At 39.8% G+C, this 14,209-nt stretch overlaps 1 protein-coding gene across 29 annotated transcripts in view; it reads right to left on the bottom strand.

Annotated features, from left to right (window-relative positions):
• LOC109697362 (ral guanine nucleotide dissociation stimulator-like) overlaps positions 1-10,044 on the bottom strand; it is a 229,828-nt gene extending 219,784 nt beyond the window's left edge. For 11 of the 29 annotated variants that reach the window (XR_012443961.1, XR_012443947.1, XR_012443959.1 and 8 more), the window contains exons 1-4: positions 6,645-10,001; positions 5,861-5,947; positions 3,655-3,843; positions 1,419-1,651 (exon numbers count right to left, since the gene is read on the bottom strand). The gene's annotated coding sequence lies outside the window, so the exon portion shown is untranslated. Of the gene's footprint in view, positions 1-1,418; positions 1,652-3,654; positions 3,844-5,860; positions 5,948-6,644 lie in introns of all 29 variants that reach the window. The other 18 variants (XR_012443953.1, XR_012443955.1, XR_012443950.1 and 15 more) reach the window with 8 other exon arrangements.
• Positions 10,045-14,209: the final 4,165 nt, after the last annotated feature.

Below are 14,209 nucleotides of genomic sequence, written 5' to 3'. Positions count from 1 at the left end.
GCATATTCAAACTGGGATTCAGCTCTTCTCTGTCCTAATATTCTATACAAGTCAGTGATTCTTCTCCTTACTAGGTTATCTAACTCCAATAACACTGGAATTAGTGTGACCTTCTCTTAGTGACATCTTCATATCAAAACAAGCAGTAGTTACAACTGCAAATTACAGGCCCACAAGCAGACATTGTGAATTTCAAGCCAAGGTAAAAGTTCCTGCTCATTGTATTAAAATGCCCCCAGGTGATGCTAAAGCCCACTCAATAGAACAATTGCCTTTGAGAGTGGGACATAGCAAAGTCAAACACAATCATTGGAAAAAAGGGAAATATCACCAAATGCAGAAATAATTAAAATATGCCTTTACAGCCACATTTATGTAATTTTTAATTTAAATTTAAATTTATTTCAAATTATTCGTTTTAATCAATTTACTTAAATCAGAGTATAACTGAAAAAGGAATATGGAAATATTTTTATGATTAAGAAAACCATTTTAAAATCTTGTGTATCAGAAGATGGGACAGAAAAACACAGTGGTTTTGAAATAGAAGTAGAGAAATATAACATTGTAACTTACATAAGATAAAACTCCCTTAAACACTCTGTAACAGGGGCAGCAAAATATGCAAAGCCAATTCTGGTTAAGGAGCAGCTTTCTGGAAGTTTGACTTGTAATTTTCGCTATTAAACATGGAAGTAGAGAATCACAAAGAAAACATAAACAAAATGTTTCACAAAAGCAGAAGTAAATGAATCCAGAAATCATGAAAAATGAACTTCCTGTTCCTCAGAGAAGGGGAGAGTCAGGTGGAGGAGAGGTAACATTTTATTGTAATTTGATTTCAGGCTTCGTATTGGGTTTTTTACCACACTGCTGTGGTACCTTACTAGCATGCATCAAGCTCTAGGTTTCGTTCGCAGAACAAAACGAAAAGCCACACCCTAGAAACTTTAATTCTTCTGCAAAATTCAATGCTTAACAAAACTGTAGTCAGACTCCGTAATTTTCTCCAAGGACTTTCCATGCACTTTCTTATACAACGCAATTTTACTAAGCTATCAGCTAAGGGAAGATCCATATGATGATATGAAATTAATAGTGTGGCAGTGTGGCAAATATGCTGTAAATAACCTTTGTTTCTGTCCTCTTTTATTACTGAAATTTTGTACAAAAATGAGAATACTAAAAGCAAATTCTGTACATATCAAAAGCACTCTTTAGGTTACATTTATAAAGCCATACTCAAAGGAAGCAGAAAAACTTATCAAAGTGTTGTATATTTTAAAATCTGCATTATCTTCGGTACGTTATTAAGAATTCAAATATTTGAAAAAAATTTACTGCTACACATAAAAACCGAAGAACAGAAAAACTAAACATAACTCTCTTAGACCATCAAAACCGAAACCGATACTGACATTCATTGAGTAGCCTCTCCGCAGGCTAGGCTGCTCCTGCCGCCATCCGCAGTCTAGGAGCTGCTCCTGCCGCCATCCTCAGTGGCAGCTCACCTTCCGGTAGTCCCGGCGGCGCTGACTGATGACGCACTTCCGGCTAGCAACTCAGTCGTGGAGACTTGTCTTCGAGACTTCTTGCCCTGTGGGACGGGGTTAGGCCAGCTTACTGCTGTAATACTGATTTCCCAAACAGCCTATAATTGACAGGAAAACTAGTTTAGAGTTGCTCATTTCTTTTTAGTATATGTGCTGCCGAACGGAGCACTAGAATCACTCCACTTCCCCCCACCAACTATAAACAAATTATCATGTACCATTCAGTTGTAAAAAAAAAAAAAAAAAAAAACACAGAAAAACAGTAAATCCTGCCATTAACATGGATAAACCTGGAATACATTATGGCAATGGTGAGAACACATCAGGCAAAGAAATAGAAATACTGCATCGCCTCCCATAAGAGGAATTTTTAAAGTTCATCTTCCAAAGGGAGAATAAAATGGTGATTTTCAGAAACAACTGTAGACAATGGAGAGGATAGATGGAAAGTTGCCATTGCAGTGTGAACAAATGTTGACATCTCTAAATTACATAATGTTTGAACTGAACATTATCATTCTTCTACTATTGACCCTTTATTATCCACAAAATTACTCAAATTAAACATAAGCATCACTTAAGAGGGTCTTATAAACGACAGGAAATGACTACATTAAGAATATGGCTATCACCCTGTACTAGTATCAACTCAAAATGGATCAAGGACCTAAATATCAGACCTGAAACTCTGAAGTTATTAAAGGAACAAGTAGGGAATACTCTGGAAGCAATAGGTATAAACAAGGACTTCCTCAATAGAACCCCAGCAGCTCAGAAACTAAGAGAAAAGATGGATAAATGGGACTATATAAAATTAACAAGCTTCTGCACAACAAAAGAAATGGTCTCTAAACTGAAGAGAACACCCACAGAGTGGGAGAAAATATTTGCCAGTTATACATCAGACAAAGGACTGATAACCAGAATATACACGGAGCTCAAAAAACTAAACTCTCCCAAAATCAATAAATGAATAAAGAAATGGGAAACTGAACTAAACAGAACTTTTTCAAAAGAAATTCAAATGTCCAAAACACAAAAGAAATAGTGCACACCATCTCTGGCTATAAAGGAAATGCAATCAAAACCACACTAAAGTTTCCACCTTACCCTGTTAGAATAGCTATCATCAAAAACACCACCAACAGGTGTTGGTGAGGATGTGGGGGAAAAAGGAACTCTCATACACTGCTGGTGGGAATGCAAGCTAGTACAACACTCTGGAGAAAAATATGGAGGCTTCTTAAAAAAGAAAACATAGATCTGCCATATGATCCGCCAATCCCATTCCTGGGGATACATCCAAAGGAATGCAACTCAGGTTACTTCAGAAGCACCTGCACACCCAGATTTATTGCAGCACTATTCACAATAGCCAACTTATTCAAACAGCCAAGATGTCCCACTACTGATGACTGGATTAAGAAAATGTGGTATTTATACACAATGGAATTCTATTAAGCCATGAAAAAGAATGAAATCTTATCATTCTCAAGTAAATGGATGGAACTGGAGAACATCTTCCTGAGGGAGGTTAGCCAGGCTCAGAAGACCAAAAATCATATGTGGACTTTAGATCTCGGGCAAAGGCAGTAGTTGGATTTGGGTCACATGCTAAGAGGAAAGTACATACGGGAGGAATGGGGGATAGGTAGGAAATCCAAAACTTGAAAGTGTTTGACGTCCCTACTGCAGAGGAGCTAATACAGTAACCTTAAAGTGATAGAGGTCAATATGGGAAGATGACCGGGAAGTAGGGAAGAGGTCAGGTAGAGATGAATCAATTCGGGTTGTAATACACTTGTGCGTGGAAGAAATGCTAGGAATCTCTCTGTATAGGTATCTTTATCTCAACTAGCAAAGATGCTATGTCTTTCTTATTATTGCTTAGGTCTTCTCTTCAACAAAATTGGAGAAAAGGGCAAAACAGGTTCTGCTGGAAGCGAGGAGGATGGGGGGGAAGGGAGAGGATGGGGGGAAGGGAGAGGGCGGGGGGAAGGGGGGAGGTATGGCACAAACAATGTATGCACATATGAATAAATGAATAAAGCAAAAAAAGAAACTACATATTTGGAATCTGTTCTGGTTTTCTGATACTTACGTTTTTAGTCTTGAGTCTATCTATGTGACAACTCTGTAATATGCTGAGGAGACTGATGATTCAGGCTCCTGAGTGAACCTAATGCTGTTTGCAGGGGAACCCAATATGTGATCAGATGATTGGAAATTTGAGAGCTCTCCACACCAGTGACTAATGATTTGAGCAATCATTCTTCTATAATGAAGCTTCCTGAGAACACAAAATAATAGGAATCGTAGACATTCAACATTTTTGAGCACAGGAAGGTGTAGGGCAGGTGGTACCTGAAGAGTACATGGAAACACCATCTGTTTCCCACATACCTTTCCCCATATCATCCTCATCTGACTGTTCATTAGTGTCCATTAAAATGAGTTATGCAGCTGGGCACTGGTGGCTCATGCCTATAATTATACCTACTGAGGAGACAGAGGTCAGGATCACGTTTTAAAGCTAGACCCTGCCAAATACTTCCAGAGACACTACCTCGAAAACCTATCACAAAAAAGGGCCACAAAAAATGAACTCTGCAGAGAATCAGGAGTTTTACACTATTTTCCTATGGGAGTTGGAAACTCTGCTTTGAAGCCAAATTAGCCAGTGGTGGATAACCTGAGAACTTATTACTTCTGGCTGTGTTCACTCTGTACACCAGAGCCCTGATCTTTTGGATCTGATACTGTCTATAGGAAAATGGTGCTAGAACTGAATTGAACAGCAGGACCCAGAGCTGGTGTCTGAAATGGGTTGTTGTAGAGAAAGGCTCACACATCTTGGTCAGAGGTGTTCTGTTTTGAGTGTACAGAGAACAGGAGAAAAGAGTTGGTTTGTTTTTCCCTAGTCCAGCAGTATTGTCTTTGAACTTTGAGTCTTCTATAAAAAAAACTACAAAAGTTTTGAATTCTCAGGAAATCAAATTTATCTGCACTCCCATTTTGCCTCAGTTTCCCTTAAAGTTGATTTATTTGTAATGTGCATTGGGGGTATAGTTTTAGTCCACCACCTGTGAGTAGCCAGTGGATTAACACAACTTCATAAGGATGACATTTGATGGTAAGGTTTATGGTGTTTATCAACAATCAATTCACTAAACACACAGGTTTTAATTTTGCATTCTCCTTTCACTTCCACAATTCTTTCTCTTTATGGTTATTCTACTTGTCTCTCTTTCTTGATTACATTTGTTTTGTGACATGATTTTTTTGGCAGGATTAGGATTTGAACTCAGGGCTTTCAGCTTGCAAGCAGGCATTGCACTGATTGGGACACAACTTCAGTTCTCTTAGCTCTCCTTAATTTGGAGGTAGATTCTTGTGAACAATTTTTCAAACTTGGCCTTATCTTACCCTCCCAAGTGGCTAGAATTACAGGCATGAGATACCAGCACCAGGCTTGTGGTGATTTGAAATGGGGAAGTGCAAACAACAAATTTAATTTGCATTTTTGGTATTGTCTCTTGAGGATACTTTGAAATCTCACATGAATAATCACATCAGCCTCTGACCATCCCCATAGGAATAGGATGAGTGTATAATACATTGTATAACATAGTCAACTTAAAATTATGATCATGACATCTACTGTCATTTAATTGGGGTTTTCATATTTTATTTCAACAATGTTTAATAATTTTCTTTGGATTAGTTTTGTGGTTGTTGAAGTTTATTCTTTTTTTAGTGTTACTTTGGTTTGAACTGAGGGCCTCACACTTGCTGTGTAGATGATTATCACTGGAGCCCCTCTACCCCTCTTTATTGCGTTGGGTATTTTCAAGATAGGGCCTTATAAATTATTAGCCTGGGCTGGCTTTGAATGGCAATCCTTATGATCAATATCTCCTGAGTATGTACAATACTAATCTCCTCAGTAGACAGGATTATAGGTGACAGTCAATGATAGCCAACTGTCTTTTTCTATTTTCTTTTCCAAGTTTTTTTTATGGTTGCTTGAACTCTGGGTATCATCTTAGGTATCCAGGTCTGCTATTGGTTCACCCACTCACTCAGGCATTTTTATTGGCACTTTTCAGGTAGGGTCTTGTGTTTTTGCCTACCCTGGCCTTGAACCATGATAATCCTATCTCAACCTCCAAGTATTAGAAGCACGAACTACCCACCCTAGCCTGAATACTGATGTCATCACACCCCCAGCCTACCAGCTGCTTCTTGATGTGGCCCCTACCCGCTCTGTTCTCCGTGCTCTGCATCCTAGACACACCATGACTCACCTCTAGTGGTGCTTGTCCTTCAACTGTGTTCTTCAGCCCTGGGCTTCCAATTATTAACCCTCACTGATACACAGTATTTCATGTGTCCTGAATGACAGGAACCAGGATCAATACCACAAATAAACTGCTGGTTCAGATTCATCATTCACAGCCTACCCATAAAACTCATGGAAAAGCTTATCAAATCTTTTAAGAAAACAAAGATTCTGGCTTTGAACATCTTTGAGGAAAAACCCTCCTAGACATCTACAGACCTCAAATTCCACTTGGTGTCTTTGCATAAAGAAGAAAGGTCGTGCACATAGTTTTATAGTTAAGGTTGGCAAGTTGTACCCCATGACATTACATGCAAATTGTCTTCATTCTAAGCTGGGAAGGCAGTGATACCCATTTCACAGATGAGAATACCGAGACTCAACTGGAAAGACATTTCTAGGAATCACCTCTCTCTGACAACAGAGTCCATGTCCTTAATCATCAGCGGTATTGCAGGTATTATGTGGATTTCTTATGGCTCTCTTGGTGTTTCCCTGTCTCCTCCTAAAGCAGGAGCTTCCCTATCATGCCCTGCACGAAGGACTATGATTGTCCTCTCCACAGGAGCCATGTGTTTTGCCTGTGTCTTCAAGTGTGTGTGTGCAGAGGGCTCATGTTTATACATTGTCATTGGATTTAATACTCTGGAAACGTCCAACTTAAGATAAATGAACGCTGATATTAGAAGTAATAAGTAAAAAACATACTAAACAGTGAAATTAAAATAACCAGAAAAATTAAAACATACTTTCCAGGAGAAGAGGGGGATGGCTCTGGGTAGACATCAGGAGATCATTCCAAGGGAGGTGCCAGAAGTGGTTCTCTGGTCTTGACAATCAGAAGATGATCTCACAAACTTGGATTATGATCTGGATTGTTCTATGCACAAGAAATAACTTCTCCAAAGATACAGGTAAGTTAATTTTACCTATGCTGGGAGAGCCAGCTAGCAACCCATGGTAGCCAGATCTTTAGGCTCTTCTGCTGTTGCCAGACAATTCCCAGCACATCCCCAACAACAGGACATCTTCCCAGACTGGGGTCCACTGATGTCTACTGGCAAAAACAGCAGTCTCTTGAGTCTGCTCCCACTGGGGCTCAGTACCCACACCTCCTCCCCTGTTCACAGTCACTTACTCAAGGCCTCCTCACTGTGGTAGGGCTGTGTATCAGTGGATTCCAAGTCCTCCAGACTGAGGCAACAGAAGGTGGACACAAACTGTCAGCTCTGAGAAAGGCATGTTGACTAGCAGATAGGCCATCAACTTATTCAAGATGCTGGGTCCTTGGATTTGCAAATATACTTAGGATACTTGTACAGCCACATCCGGAGGAGGAAGTAGATGAGGTTGGGGGCAGATTGGTGGGCACAATCATCACACCCTGACCTCTGTTCCCAGTACTCACTTGGCCTCTTGCTGGGAGGACACCCATACAGAGGCTACCAGGTCATGTGCAACTAGACATTTTGCACAGAGGTGTGAGGTCCATTTGACAGGGCATTCACCTCATTTCCTCTCAACTATTTGATGGAGGAAAATGCTGGGAAAGCGTGGCTATGATGGAGAAGGGTGGTGGTATAAAACAGTGAGAACTGGCCAACCCTGAACCCCAAGGCTCCTGGCAGCTCTCCAAATTCCCAGGATCCCACCAAGATCTCTCTCCTCTGCCAGCTTGTTGAACCCCAGTTTTATATCCATGGGGAAATGAAAAGAGGTGTGGGATCCATAGACTTCCCAAATCCAACCTCAGCTCTCGTAATTTCCCCACTCACCATATGGGAGTCCACCTGCTTCACCCAAAGTCCACTTACTTCTTTACCTGCTCATTCTCCACACAAACAACTTGGAAGTAATCATACTTCCAGGAAGAAACAAGGGTGTCACCTCTAACATTTTGTGTCACCCATCTTCCAGAAGTTAGTGCACTGGTTGAAACCCAGATGAGAATGTTAATCTGGGAGGGGAGGCAGGTTTGTTGACACTATCCCCTAATTTACATGCTACCTTATTTCTAATATGCCTACATATCTTGTATGATTCACGTTTGTGTTTTTACAGAAACTACCCAGCTTCTTCCCAGATATCTCAGTTGGCACAGGACTACTCAAACCACTTGCACAGGTCTTTTCTCTGATATAAAAAAATTCAGGAAATCCCAAATGGGATCTGGAACTTTCTTTACAAATGCAAAAGTGCTATACATGAGTCTTCTTAGATATGTAAGGATGATTGAGGAAGAGATTTTCTTCATGGAGGAGGTGAAAATCACACACAACAGCCAAACAGGCCTAGAAGCCTGGGGAAAGCCCTTCCAGGGCTCATCACACTTGGTCTTGAACAGCAACTCATTAAAGCAAGCTGAGCCAGGGTGTTTCCTAACATTCTGAAGAATGGAATACAGGGGGCAAGCCCCATTGGACTATATCTGGGGTACTCACCTTTTGAAAAGCAGATGCAGCAGTTGCCAGTGGTGGAGAACCTTCAGTAGGTGCACAGGAAGTAAGGAACAAAGGAGGGGTCCCTACTCTGCAGGGAAGGCACTAGATTTTTCACAAGCCTCTGCAGCATATCAGGCTCAAGTTTCCTCCTGCTGCAAGGCCCATTCAGGACAGGGGTAGACTCATGTTCTACATCACAAACGGATGGTCCAAACAAGGAATTTTTAGCAAAGTGAAAAGTTAGTGGCATAGTATGAATTGAAAACTGCACATAAACTATTGTCCTCAATACTCAGATTGAAAGACACATGCGAGAGGTTTTCTGGGGCTGTTGTTGTGGTTTAATCAGAGCAGTGTCCTTGACTGCGTGTACCTGTACTTGAATGCCCTCTCTCTTCATTTACTTTCTCTTGGAAAGTGGCTGAGGCCCTGGTTGTGTCATGAGGTCTGGTTCACCATCTCCAGAAATGATTAAGCCATCCACTCGGGGATTTATGTGACCTCAGCCAGAGGAAACTGAGATACAGCAAGAGAATATCCTGCTGTCTACAATGTCTCTGGCCAAGTGATCTGTTATTGGCTCTGGAATCTTGCTACTTGGATACCAGGATTCCATGTACTGTTTGGCTCATCGTCAAGTAGAGTCATCTGCCAAAGACCCTTACCTGAGCTTCTTTCTCAGAAATGACTTCCCAAAATATCCCTCTTGTTACCATCATATATACCATCCCACACCATCATATATATATTTGGACACACTTAAATCAACAGAGCCTGTCCTACCACACTGTGGCTTGGAAGGCCTGGCGGTAGCCAGAGCCTTACCTTCAAAAAGGTGACCCAGCAAATGCAGCACCTCCTTCTTCCCATTTCTGGGATACTGGACAAGGCATTTTGGCTCACAGAGCCATATCAGCAATCCATCCCACCTCCAGGACTTTTATCACATCTATGCTCTAGGATGTTTTGAGGTGTACATTCCCATAAACAACTATATTACCTGTAAACAAGGACCAGTATCTCATATAGTTAATGCAAAAACTGAAAAGATGGGAATACTATAGGAAGTGATTGAAAATACACATTCCTTCCCACACATATGTGTACATGTAAACACGTGCAGAGAACCACAGGTACACACAGAGACACAAATCCAAATACATAAGGATAGGTTCTCTCACAGAGGCACAAATACCTATACAAATGCAGAAGAGAAGAGAATGAAATCAGGGTTAAGAAGATAGTGTTAGTGTTAACAACAGGTTCAGATTTAGGGTGTTGTCCCAGATTTAGGTTTAGGTTCTGGGTAAGGGTCAGATTTTGGGCTACAGTAAGTGCCATCAAAACAGTTGGGATTTAGGGTCAGTCCAAAATTGCAGACATAGAGTAGTAAGTTTAAGTATAGTGGTAGGAGAAGAGTTTTAATAGGATTTAGGGTTCTGGTCAGTATGAGTAGCTGATTGAATAGAGCATCCCATGTCCCAAGGAGATCATCTATAGTCAATGGTCCCAGGTAGTCTGAGGTCAGTATGATGCAGATAGGACACAGCCACATATTGAGTTTGAGGCCAGCTTGGTCTACAAAGATCCTAACTGCAAGGAACAAACAAACAAAATCTTGTAAAAACAACAGAAATTGGAGTTCTCAACTCATACTTCATGACTTCAAAATTTAGTACACAATCATAATAAACCAAGTATCATTGAAGAGGTCACAGGTACAAACCAGGGAATAAAATTGAGTGTCTAAAAAATTAACCCCTAAATTTATGGTGGGTGATTTTTTGAAGCTATCCAATTAATTCCATGTGAAAAAATGTTGTTTCACCAAATATTGCTATGAAAAATGGATATGCATACACATATCAATTATGGAATCAAAATACACAATTTAACTAAATGTAAGAATAATAATTACAAAAATGACAGAAAAGAATATAGGATTAAAATTCATGTTCTCAGGGTAAGCAGTGGATTCTATAACTATCTAACCATAAATGATACAAGACAAAAATATAAATTGAATCTCATTAGAATTAAGACAATTTGTGATTTAAAGTGCGCTGTCCTGGGTGGGCATAGCGATGCATCTCTATAATTATAGAATTTAGAAGGTAGAGCCCGTAGGATCTGAGGTTGAGAACAGTGTGGACCACACAGCAAAGTCAAGACCAGTCTGAGATACATTGCTAGATCCTACCTCAAAAAACAAGGACTGAAGATTTAGTTCCATGGCAGATGCTTACCTAGCATGTGTATGTCCTTGGGTTCAACCCCAGCACCATGAACACAGAAACAAATATAAACTACACAGTCCAAAATGAAAATAAAACACAAAATTAAGGAAATTTTAAAAACATATGGCTCATAAGGTTCAATTATTCAGAATACATAGAAACAATATTTTATTTATTTGTCCATACTGGGGTTTGAACTCAAAGATTTTTGAGTTTTTCAGGCAGGCACCCACCCCAAAAGTACTCTTACAAGTCAGTAACAAAAAGAATAAAGTCTCAATAAAAATGGGTAAATGAGGTCCTTTTCTTTCTTACTCAAGAGACTTTCAGTTTCTTGAAGGTGTACCCCTTTCTAATAAACTTCCTTTTCTCTTTCATTACATTTTGGTGCTTTGCCTTTATTCTTCTCTCCGTGGGAGCAAGGATTGAGGCAAATAACTGTGTTGACTTTCAGGGGACATTTTTGGTACCATGACTGGGATCATGGATCTAATACATCTTGATGTGGATCACTTATATCTATTTCTCTGAGAGGTAAGAATTATCCTCCTTGACTCTGTCAGGGTTGAGGATATGCCAGTTCGCTCCATTCTACAAGTGCTTTTAGTTTTGACATTTTTCTCTTTCTTACCCAATGTTACCTTCAGGAAGTTTGACCTTTCTTCCATGAGCTGCCTTTGCCATTCCTACCAGATTTCTAAGTGGCAGCTGCTTCTTTTTCCTACTGAGCACTCACTACCATCTCTGGTCTGTCTTTTCCAATGTTAAAATGCTTTATTTCCCCTTTATGGACTCTGCTCCTAGTGCTCCAATGTTTTGTATGGTAATGGGCTTCTCTCTTTTAGACTACCACCTTGGATAAAAGCTCATTCCAAATATTATCTCTTTCCATTTTAAAGGCTTTTCCTTTACATATGGAATACTGTCCAATCTTTTCAAGAACTGACATGCTACCTCTGACTCAATTAGAGAAAATTCTTCATCTCATAAGAGGTCTTACAGACAAAGCACAAGTGTTCCTTGAGACATACCATGGGGAAAAACAGATGCTGGGGGTAAAAGAAGAGGCACCTAAGAGAGGGAGAAGTTAGAAACAGGGCACTACACTAATTTCCTCATCACTAGAAGGACGCTGTGAAAGTGACCCCAAAGGTTTATTTAGCTCATGGGCCCAGAGTATGCTACTCCATCAACCTAGGGTTAAGGTTTCTACCAATCTCAAGGCTTTGACCTAGGTGCAAGGTTTCAGAAAATCCAGTGTGGTTGGGACTCCCTGCCTGGATCATGGCAAGTGGCATTCTTCCTTTCTTCCAGCATGTGTGGGTGGTAATATGTCTTAATTCCTATAGAATCATCCCTATATTACATTCTTTGTAATATGGCATGGCCTACTTAGATTGCCAGTTTAAGAAGTCTTGACTCAAGATGGTACTCTTACATGATCTTTGCTACCATAATTCTTCTAAATGGTCTGAGGTCACCTATATTTAGGCCATCAGGTTCCTCTCTTAGGAACTGGACATGTAGGAATGATGTTGGATGTGTCTGGCCTCTCCTGAATCCCTAGCTCTCTTCTGTTCCACTAGGTTCACCTTAGAGACCCCTGGCCATTTTTCCTTCCATATGGGGTGGTTCCTGCCATCCACCTTACACAACTTACACACCAGGTCATCTGTCACTAGTCAGAAAGTGGCTCATAATCTGTTTCTATAGACACCTCCAGGATGAAAACACAATACATATGTAAAGGATTCTCTCCTTATTCTCTGATATGTTTCCTAAGTAATTAAATCACTTCCCCAGTATCTTGACTTTGAATTTTTTTGTCCTCTGCTCCAAGGATAAACAGTTTGCTCCCCTCAGATGTTCTTTTTTTCCCTTTTTGCGATGCTAGATAACACCCAGGCTGATTAAAACCTCTTCCATTGGTCTTATCTCCACATTATCCTCTTCTTTGAGAGCACCTCTTAAATGGGGTGTACCCCATTTATCCTGTTTCTTTGTTCTTCATTTGGTATTTGTTTTGTGTTTATATGTTGTATGTAACATGACCCTTTGGAAAAACCTTGGAGTTACAGGAAAATGCTGCCAACATAACACTCATATCTCCTACAATGGAACAAGTCCACATCAGCCATAGCCACCATAATGATTCTGGGATGGTAGACACTAGTTCTGCACCATATTTTTGCTACCTAGGAAGTATTATAATTATCCTATGGCTGAACGGACTATGAATACTCTAAATTAACAGAGTGTAGGTGTCATTTTTTTGTATTAATCTATTGAATAGTGGGCAAAAGTTTCATCCCTGGGTAGGACAAAAACCAGATGGCTCAGAAAAAGGTGCAAATGGTATGAGTCTATCTTAAGTACATTAAATTTATGTTCATGGGGCTGGGGAGGTAGCTCAAGGCTTATTGTTTATCTAGCATGCACCAAACCCTGAGTTCAATCTCTAGTGCCATAAAAATAAATGCATGTGATTATGCTTGCTATATTGCTAGGCAAGGATTTGCTTAAAATCATGAATCCAATACATGGATGTAGAACCAATCCAATTCTCCATGCCTATTACAAGGAAGCTATGTAATTATTGTTCTGTAACATGGGAAATGTGGAAAAAAAATAAGTAATACAATTTTTAAACTTCAAAGAAAAAAATCTAAATTAATAGTTATATATGACATGTGTGTAGCTGTGATGCTAATGGTTGGTAGCTCCCATTTATATTAAATATATTTCTCCTTCCCATGTATATAAGCCTTCTAAATTTACGAAGCTTAGGAAGATACTTATAAGAAGCTGATGCCCTCTAATAAAGTTGTTAATGCTTGCCCTTGCAGGCATGTATTAACATGTTCCTAATTACAAGAAGAACAACGTAATGGACTCCGGGTAAGCCAGGTTACCTGAGCCTTTTTGTTGCTTAAATTTGGCAAAAGGGTCTTATTGGCACCAATTCCCACCTGACCTGCCTGTCACTCCCCTCCAACATAGGATCAAATCACACTAATTGTGACATCTCATCTCAGCAACAAAGAAAAACTTACCAAGATATCTCATCCCAGGGACAAGAGGCCATTCAGACACAAAGAGTTAAAATAAAAAAAGAAAACACTGCAGACAAGAAGAATCTATTCTCAAATTCCAAATGGAGTCACTTTTGCTAGACTGTCTAAAAGTAATTAAAGCCAAGAGTTTAAAAAGAAGTGGTGTGTAAGCATGATGTCCATGCCTGTCTGCCTTCAAACTGGATAGAACTTGCACCCTTGCCTTTTAATCAACCACTATTGCTATAGCTCCTGGACAAATTCAGCAGCTCATTATTAAACATGATTTAAATGTTTTAACCTAATATGTTTCCTCTCCAGGATATAAAACTTCAAATTCTACACAGGTGAAGGGCTAATTCTAGGGATGGAAAAGTGCCTCAATTGGTAGAATGGCTTCCTACCAAGCTTTTGGCCCACAGTTCAAAACCCAGTAACACACACACACACACACACACACACACACACGATGTTTAAAATGAATCTCAATGAAATAAAAATGAAATAACCTAATCATCACACCTTCTAAACACTAATACATAACTATGACAAGTATATTGAAAACAATACAAATTTTACATTA

This window comes from Castor canadensis, chromosome 19 (genome assembly GCF_047511655.1).
Source record: "Castor canadensis chromosome 19, mCasCan1.hap1v2, whole genome shotgun sequence".
Lineage (NCBI taxonomy): Eukaryota > Metazoa > Chordata > Mammalia > Rodentia > Castoridae > Castor > Castor canadensis.
The sequence above is the reverse complement of the archived record's forward strand: the minus strand, read 5'-3'. Positions and strand labels throughout refer to the sequence as shown.